Raw genomic sequence first — 10,488 nt, 5'->3', positions numbered from 1 at the left:
AGGCATGTGAGCAGAGCTGTATTGACGCACTATCCCCTTTTCTACACAAAAGTGGTCAAGAACCGAATTCTTGAACTCAGTTCCATTGTCAGTACGAAGCGCCTCACTTGGTTATTGGTTTGCTTCTCAATCATCACAACGAACTTCTTAATCAGATCAGCAACTCCCGCTTTGTTGGATAAGAAGAAAACCCACGTAAACTGAGAGAAATCATCGATCACAACTAGACAATACGAGCTTCTGTTGATGCTCAGGACGTTGACTGGACCAAATAAGTCCATATGTAATACTTGGAGCACATGACTGATTGAGTTGACTTGCTTGGGCAAATGTGGTTTCCTATGGTGTTTGCCTTGAGCACAGGAAACACACTTCTCAAATGTAATAAAGTCTCTGACAGGTAGACCTCGGACCATCTCATTCTTAGCAAGGCGATTCAAGTTTTCCGCGTTAGCATGACCGAGCCTTCGGTGCCATAGCATTGCGTTTTGTTCGGAGACTTTTGAGAAAAAGCAAGTGACTTGTTCAGGTAGGTTGTTGTTCATGTCAATAATGTAAGCATTTCCATCCCGCTTAGATTTAACAAGAATCCACTCTTCCGGGATAACAATGCCTGGCTTGAGAATCATACATTCTTTGTCGGTAAAATGGGTAGAATAGCCTTTGTCACAAATTTGAGAAACGCTCAACAAGCTGTGCTTTAACTCGGGAGCGAAGTTGACATTTTCAAAGCCTAACACTCCATTTGTGACAGTTCCTCTTTGTGTGATATTGCCACCATCTTCGCCCGCAAAGGAGACATAACCCCCATTAAAAGATTGAATTTCGCTCAATTGGGAGATGTCTCCAGTCATATGTCGGGAGTAGCCGCTGTCGACGTACCAAGGACAGACGACATTCCTCCGCAACTGTCCCTACAAAATGAGCGTAATCATTTAGATTTGGGAACCCAGGTCATCACTATCCTGGGTTTCCTTTTCACTTTCTCTGAGTTAACATTCAAAGATCTCAAACAAGGATCCTCATTCCTAATCACTTCAGAGGATGGTAATGATGGATTGGAAATTGACTTGGGCACCCAATGAGATTTAGGTTTTATCAAATTCTCTGATGGTTTTAAAATAGGTTTCCTTTTAGTTTTCACTGAGCCTCTGGATGTTCTACCAGAATTGGTTGAAGATCCAGAATGGCCTTTTGATGAAACCGATCTTGGCGGAGCCTTGTTCGGTTTTGGCAAACTATTTTGAGTTTTGTTGATAAAAACCTTTTTATTCTTTTGAAGAACAGTCCTTTTCTACTTTAGTCATCTTTCCAATCATTATTTCGAGAACGATTTCTTCAGGATTTTCTAATTAAAGACCTTCCTCGAGATTCGTTCTCTCCTCTTGGTGACAAATAGTTTACAAAGATCCTGTTTTGACAATTCCTAGCTATATGACCACCAACACCATAATTAAAACAAATTTGTTTATTAGTTGAACTTGTACTACATTTCTCAGATTTGTTTTCTTTATGGACACTCTTACTTTTCTCATAAGAACATGAATGAGAACTAAATTGAGATATAAGTGAGGGTGTCTCAGTAGTTGTGGCTTGTGGAGTTGATGGTGTTTCATGATTATCACTGGCATCAGAATTACTAAACAATTCATCAAACATATCAAAGAAATTAAATTCAATAGAATCAGAACTAGAAACATCACACAAAACATCATCAGTCTTAACATTCAAATCATAAACAGAAACAGAAATATCAGAATCAGGAACAGAAACTTCAACTCCATGCTTCGCCTGATCTAATGGTTGATCTGCAGAGGAAGTAGAAGCGTCAGTACTTTCAACATTTATAAACCCTCCTGAGACGAAACCAGATGGTTTTCCATAAACCATGAATGGTTCGTTGGCAATCTCATCTTTAGACAAGGGTTGATACAGATATGTGTGATTATAAGGAGGTGGTACACTATCATATCCTAAACCCTTTGACTGATTCTGTTTAAAGTCCATGCAATGATCGATCATGTTGGTAACTACCTCGCTTGATCCATCAAAATTTTGAAATGCAAAGTTTGCAGAATCAAATCTTTTCTTCAATGTATCAAGCTCAGCAGTTAGCGCATCATTTTGTCTTTTAACATAATTGTACAGTTCACATTTCTCACTGTACTCTGCCTGGACTCTTCTAAAATCGTTTATCTTAGCTTCTAATTGGGCTTTTGTCCATTCCTAAGTTGGTAGCCCTCATATCTAACGCCCTCTACTTCTCTACGCAATAATTGGATTTCATCACGAAGAACTTTAACATATTCTTTACATGCATAAGAACAAGATGGTAGGGTTACATCGCTTTTCTTGGGCTCGGAAGAGGTAGACGCCATGAAAGCAAACTGCATCTCTATCATTTCTGCCTCGGGATCATGTTCATCAGTCTTCAAGGAAGCATCATCGATATGAGCTAGGTGAGCATTTTCTAGACTTGAAATGTTCAAAGCCTAAATCTGGTCCTCCCAGTCAAAAGATTGTGTAACCATAGCGGTCTCACCATTAGCTGCAGCACCTGCACGGTTGTTTCCCACTGCTACCATCGTTCTGTTGTTGTTGAACCTGCGATATGGCTTTGGACAATCACGAGCAAAATGACCCAACTCGTGGCAGTTGAAACATCTCAGCGTGCTCTTGTTGAATCCCACCTTCTTGTCAGCATTCATGCCCCAGTTTCTCTTTCCAGTCTTCTTAGCAAACTGCTTGGCCCTGAAAACAGCCATAGCAATCTGCCACGTGATGTCCATCTCTTCTACATCTTCAGGATGAATCTGGTCCAAATCGGCAAATGACAGGTGAGGTGGAATATCTCCAGCTATAAAAGCATTGTAGCAGTTAACAAGCCCAGTAGCTAGAGCCATATTTTCATCAGCATCCTTAGGGTTTGAGGAAGAGGCTACAGCAGGCACATTTGGAGAAGAAACAACATGTGGGGAGACAAATGGTAGATGCTAAGGATGAGAGATAGGTGATGTAATAGTGAAAGTCTGAATCTGAGGTGGTTTAGCAGCAAACCCTTGACCTGAAGAGGACATGATTGAGGATACAACATTGTTGGAAGTGATCCTAAGATTTGCAGTAGAGTATGAGCTCACATGATTGATCTCTCTCTGTTTATCATCAATATCACAAGCTTTGATGATTGCCATGGTTTCAGCAAGAGTGAGGTGGTTTAGATCCTTAGTCTTCTTAATCACAGCAACATTCATATCCCATGATCTGGGAAGAGCATTGAGAAGCTTCTTGTTAATTTCTGACTTGGTCAAGTAAATCCCAGATATGTTCATGTCGGTTGTGAGAGTTGTGAAACTCTGCAATTGAGCCTCAAGAGTCTCTCCTGGAATGTAGTTGAACATATCGAACTTTTGTCTCAACATGTCCTGGCGACTCTCCTTCATATCCTTATTGCCCTCATAAACTTCAATTAGGGCTTCCCATAGATCTTTAGCTGAAGTGTACTCACGAAAACCTTGAGCGATGTCGGGAGATAATGCCATAGTCAAGGTGGCTAAGGCCCTTTCTTGCTCCTCAATTTTCTCAAACTCCTCATCAGTGTAGTTTTCAACCTCCTTGTCAATCACTTGACCTCTGACTGTCGTGGTGATTCTAACAGGGCCTCTAAGAATGCTTCTCCATACCTTAAAGTCCTTCATTTTGATGTATTTTTCAATTCTATAATTCCATTCGGGGAAACCATCCGCAGACATCAATTTTGGAATTCGTGTGGTGGTGCCCATAACAGTGTCAAGTTCATGGAAATGATTTTGACCATGAGAATCCATTTGAAATCAAGAAAATTAAGCAGATTAAGTTTGAAAATTTGGGTTTATGGTTGAAAGAGTTTACGACCGTAAACTAGGTTTACGGTTCAGGGGATTACGACCGTAAACAGGGTTTACGGTATATGAGTTTACGGTTTGTGCGTTTCCGGTTTATGTGTTTACTGTCCTTGAAAGATAGTTTACGGTTTATGATGATTCTTAGATTACGGTTCTTGATGTTCTTGATTCAACAACCGTAAATGGAGTTTACAGTTGACAGCAAACTCCCAGAAAGCCCTTATAAACACGATTTTTCAGAAGAAACGATTCCCTTGACCACGTAAACACTAACAGCAGGTTCGAACTTCAAAGATATCGATTGAAATAGCCCAAAAATAGCCCAAAAAATTGATTGAAAAATCCTTAACACTGGTTTCTGCTCTGATACCAATTGTAAGGTCCAAATATGGATCTTTATCAGTAGTTAAGCAATAATCAATCACACATGAACAATAAGAATAAGATGAAAAGAAAACCAAGCTTGCACACGACTATATGTCAATAAATCGTCAGGTACAACTTGATGGACTCTGTGTAAATGCAATGGCATCAACAACCACTAAATGACCTACACCTCCACTATATATACTCGACCAGACCATAAACTGGGTTTACGGTCACAAACGTGTTTACAGCCGTAAACACAGTTTACGGTCGTAAACACACAAAATGTCCAACAAACAACAAACAACCCTTAAACATAATTGCAGACTCATTCTAAACCAAAAATACTGAAAGCCTAGACCAAACCATTTACTGGATACTTCATGAAACTTCTTCCAAAACCTGGAAATGAACCACACATCCTTGTCTGAAACCACCGACACTGGAACCCCGTGTCGCGCCACTACCTCCCTGATATAGATATCGGCCAACCTTTTGGCCGAAATACTCTCCTGAATCGGGATAAAATGGGCGCTCTTGGTCAATCGATCAACGATGACCCAAATCGAATCCACTCCCCGCACGGTCCTGGGAAACTTTGTGATAAAATCCATCGTGATGTCTTCCCATTTCCAATGCGGAGTATCTAACGGTTGAATCTTGTCATGAGGTCTCTGATGCTCAGCCTTGACCTTCCTGCAGGTTAAGCACCGCTCCATAAAACCATGCCACATCCCGCTTCATGTAAGGCCACCAATAGTCCAGACGAAGATCCCTATACATCTTCGTCGACCCGGGATGAATGGAAAACCGAGATTTGTGCGCCTCCTCCATCAGAACCTGGCGCACACCCCCGAGGTATGGCACCCACACCCTACGGTGTAGTGTCAGTAATCCCCGACTGTCATAGTCGAAGGAGGAAACCTGCCCCACGATCCGCTCGCTCTTCCGATGTTCCTCCTTCATGGCCTCATGTTGGGCCTCCCGAATCCGATCCAACAACGGAGTTACCACTGTCATCCTCAGACGGATATCCCTGATTGGCGCTGCCTTGCGGCTAAGCGCGTCGGCCACTACATTGGCCTTACCCGGGTGATAAAGGATCTCGCAATCGTAATCCTTTACCACGTCTATCCACCGACGTTGCCTCATGTTTAGATTCGGCTGATCCATGAGGTACCTCAAACTCTTATGGTCCGTGTAGACGGTACAGCGAACCCCACATAGGTAATGACGCCAAATCTTGAAGGCGAACACGACAACCCCCAGCTCTAAATCATGCATCGAGTAGTTCGCCTTGTGAGGCTTCAGCTGCCTCGACGCGTAGGCGATGACATGCCCTCTCTGCATCAATACTGCGCCCAAACCTAAGATGGACGCATCGAAGTAGAAAACAAAATACTCCATGCCCTCTGGCAGGGCTAAGATTGGCGCCTCGCACAATCTCTGTCTCAGTGTCTCGAATGCGGCATGCTACTCAGGCCCCCAACGAAAGACCACAACCTTCCTCATTAGCCTGGTCAGCGGTACGGCTATCTTGGAGAAGTCCTGAATGAATCTTTGATAGTAGCCTGCCAATCCTAGGAAGCTCCAAATCTCGGATGGAGACCTCGGGACCTCCCATCTCATCACGGCCTCTACCTTGGCCGGATCCACTGATATCCCATCCTGGTTGACAAGGTGCCCCAGAAACTGCACCTCGCGCAACTAGAACTCACACTTGGAGAACTTAGCATATAAGCTCTCCCTCCTCAAAGTACTCAGAACTTCACGCAAGTGCTCCTCATGCTGCTCTCGTGTCTTGGAATAAACCAATATATCGTCAATAAACACTATCATAGACCAGTCTAACATCGGTCTACACACGTGGTTCATGAGGTCTATGAATACGGCAGGAGCATTGGTGAGCCCGAAAGGCATCACCACAAACTCGTAATGACCATAGCCTGTCCGAAAGAGCAGTCTTCTGCACATCCTCCTCTCTGACCCTCATCTGATGATACCCTGATCGCAAATCAATCTTGGAGAACCAAGATGCTCCCTGAAGCTGGTCGAAGAGGTCATTGTGTTGGATTAGTGTCTAAGTCCATAACTATTTTGGTATGTACTTGACCCGATGGTGCATGGTCATTTTGGGTTGCCTTCACCAAAGCAACTTGATAGGATGAATTATGGAGAGAAAGGATTAAATATGATTTATTAATATATTATGAGAATAATATATTAAGGGAGAAATCATATTGTTTAATTAATATTAGTCAAGAATTAATAAGAATTAAGTTTGTGGCTAAAAGACATTAATTAAACTTAAGGGATTAGAACTGTCAATTGTGTGATAGTTGAATATTGGGCTAATAGACTCCATAATAAAGGAGTGGATGAATTCTATGGGGAAACCCATTAGAAATCCTCCAAAGGCCTTTAAGAAAGGGGTTCATGGGTTGCTTAGGGCCTAAGCATCCAAATTAGGGTTTCCTTGTTAGATAACCCTAATAGCCTCACTATTTAAGGAACCCTTATGCCCCAAAAACGTGGTGAACTTGTTCTCTAGGGTTTCCACACATTTTGGGCAGCCTCCTTCTCTTCTCCTCTTCATCCTCTTGCTCTTGGTGCTTGTGAGCCATTAGAGGAGTGACATTTGTGACTCTAAGCTTTCTAAAGTCAATACAAGAAGGAATTGAGATTGTTATTGCTATATAACAATCAAGGTATGATCTAAACCCTAATTCATATGTTATATTGATTAGATCTAGGGTTTTAAGTCTTGGATTAAAAGCATGTACAATAGAGAAACCTAGATCCAAGCTTTAGGGTTTGCATGAGCACATAGGATGTTTTTTTTGCTAAAACCCATCAGTGGTATCAGAGCCTAGATTGGTTTCTACTGTATTGATGCATATTTGATCGAAATCAGCACTGAAAATCGAAATTGTTGGGTTCTGAGTTTTTGACTCGCCGAGTCACTTGGTGCACTCGCCGAGTCAGGTGTACTCGACGAGTCCAAGTCCAGACTCGACGAGTCGAAACGTCTGATAGCTAATTTTCGCGATTTTCTTCCTGTTTTGGGTTTGGATAATTACCTTAAATATGTTTTTGTTATAAAATCCGAATTTTATCAATTATTGGTGAATATCCTTACCTAAATAGAAGATAATTGTCAAATTTTAGATAATCACTTGTTTTATTAGATAAAATTTGATTATTTGTAATTTAGATTTGAATTATCTTATGAAAAGTTTCAGTTTTTCCCCTATAGGTTTTATAGTTTAAATTTGAACTTAATAGTGTTGTTTTGAAATTTAAATAGTTAAAACCCTAATGTTTTGAAAAGTTTCAAAACTTGCCCTCAAGTTTTGGAATTTAAATTTTGATTGAAAAGTTTGATTTTGAAATATTTAAATTCTAAACCCTAATGTTTTGAAATGTTTCAAAACTTGCCCTCAAGTTTTGGAATTTAAAAGTTGATTAAAAGTTTAATTTAGGAATGTTAAATTCTAAAACCCTAGTATAGTTTTGAAAAGTTCAAATCACACCCTTATGGTTTTATTAATTAATTAAGGTGTATAATTAAAAGAGGTTTAATAAATTCATAAAATTTTGGTTTACAATTTAATTGAATTAAAGGTATAATTATTAAATTTGACCACCTAGTATTTTAAAAGTATAAAATACACCCTATACTATATATAACATTAAAAGTCTAACATTATATATATGTATAAGTAAAAGTCAGTCTTACCGTTAGTAGGCCTCATTCACGAAGCTGGTCTATAAGGGGTGTTTAAGGAAATTGCCTATAAAATGGCGATTGAATGGGTATCCACTCTTACCCACCTCACTCTTGAATAGTGGAGGGTCGTTAGCCAAACGGGTAGGATAGGACCAAACCTTCCATTATAAGTATAATGAAGTATAAAAGTAACTAAATGTTTTCATAAAATTCCCAATCTTAGTTACTTTAGGCAAAAGTGAATTGATGCAATTCCATGAAATTACACTTTGTGCCCTTGCGAAGACGTTAGTGGAGCGTGTGTGGTTAACCGGCACACTAAATGGTTCTAAGAAAAGGTAGCAAAGGGTGACTCAATGTTTGTCATAGTTTGGTGGAGCGTGTGTGGTTAACCGGCACATCGAATAGGTGACTGTAACATGTGGGGGCACCATGTAGATTTGCATGGTTATTCACACCCGCTTTGTGATCCTCGACATCCCAGTCACAAACTAGAGGGGCATATCGAGATTTAAACATGTCGTTGAAATGTTCAATGAATCTCAAAGGATCTAGGAGTTTTCAAAGATTTAAGACTTAATTTTCTTTTTCGTTTTTCATGGTGGAAAATTAGTGAATTGTCATTCACTTACCTTCAAATGTTCTGCAATTAGGGTTACGGCATCCCTCTCCCAAGTTGTATAATATTGTGTTGGGTCCTAGCCTTAGTATATCATTTGGGTGATTTACTAAGGACTCAATCAATCAACTAACTTGAATTTGTTTTCTCCCGTTTTGTAGATGTCAAAGTACGACAATTATGGTCTTCCCAAATCCCATGGAACAAGCTTTCCACATGAAGATGATATTCCAAGATTCGATCGAGGAACAAGAAATCATGCTTCGCTTCCTCCTCCTCCTCCCGTTGTTCTCCCTAACCCACAAGATCGAAGAATTGAAAGGTTCAATGTCACTAAAGCCCTATTGGAAATGAAACATGAAGATGGTAAACATGTGTGTGCCCACATTCTAGGAATGAAATCACACATCGATAGGTTGATAATGTTGGGTGCGTCATTCCCAGATAAGTTGGCTGTGAACTGGGTTCTACAGTCACTCCCTGAATCATATAATGAGTTCAAAAGAAAGTATTATATGATGGATCATCATGCAAACCTCATTGACCTAACTTACATGCTTATTGCTGCTGAATCAGAAATGATATGGCAAAGCAATGGAGCATATTTGTTGGGAAAGTCAACCAACCATGCTTCCGAGGACGTTCTAGGAGAACCGACCTGCGTTTGCTGCCAAAAGAAAGGGCGTTGGATACAAGTCTGCCCTAAAAGCCTGAAGAGTCCAGAAGATGGGAGAGCCAAAGAGTATGGTTGTGCTTCAGGTAAAATCCACTATCTAACTCCATTAAGTTCCTATTCATTGATTCTTAATACATAATGTGATAAGATTGCATTTGAATGTTTTACAGGATCAGTGAAAAGAGAGGAGGCTTGATGGAAAAAGCAAGATGAGTCTAATCACAAAGAAATGGATCTCGATCGCATGGACTTGAAGATTTGATTTTGAGCTTAGAAATTTATGATAGAATTGTTAGGAATATTTATTACATAGTTTTTCAATTGATTTTGCATTGTAAGGACAAAATGTTTTCCGCTGCTTTTATGAATAAAATAAATTTTGATTTGACTCATTTTTTTTATTATTTATTTCCTTGCAATGAAATCTTTATGAAAATATTGATGTTTGCATATTTCTACAATGAATGGATGTGATTCTTAATTATTTTAATTGGGGAAATGTCGAGAATTTACCAAATAGGGAGAGTTTCTCATCGCCCAAGTTTCAATTGGACAGAAACTTGGAATCATGCAACTTGGTTGCACGATGAATAAAAAACTTTCACATTTGGGAAAATCAGACTAATTCATTGACAAAGTGTCAAGTGAAGGACTAGGAGATCGAGTACACAAGGTTGTGTGTTGATCAAGTCCACCACAAGAGTAATAAAGATATTCGTCATGATTTACTAAGGTTAAATAAATATGATTACACTTATGAGATTAAGTGTGATTCTTAGTTGATTGAAAAGAGTTTAAATCAATATCAGAACAAATAAGAAGAATCAAGTAGGCAGAAAGATAAAAATTTCTCTATTCTAAGAAGAAGGGAGAGTACCTTTTATTATGATAGGTCTTAATGATTAAGAACCATATCTCAATTGATCCTCTAAGTGAGTCTTAGTGAAATTGTATGTCTAAGAAGAGGAATCGAGAATTGAAGAAATGGTTAAATCAAGAAGCCAATCATAATTCGTTCCTAAACAAGTCTTAAAGTTAAGATTGTGACATTGAGTGACATGTCTTAAGAAGGTTTATAACATTCATCAAATGTAGAATTTGGAAAAAGGTTTTCTTATTCTTGCACATTTGAAATTGGAAAGTTGTGATGTCTTGGATAAGACAAAGACCAACTAGGACCAATTTATGAAGTGTTTTGTCTTGATAAAAGCTACAC

The sequence above is a fragment of the Lactuca serriola genome, chromosome 8, assembly GCF_051521515.1.
Source record: "Lactuca serriola cultivar US96UC23 chromosome 8, Lser_US96UC23_V15, whole genome shotgun sequence".
NCBI classification, from domain to species: Eukaryota; Viridiplantae; Streptophyta; class Magnoliopsida; order Asterales; family Asteraceae; genus Lactuca; species Lactuca serriola.
This window is presented reverse-complemented; position numbering follows the sequence as displayed.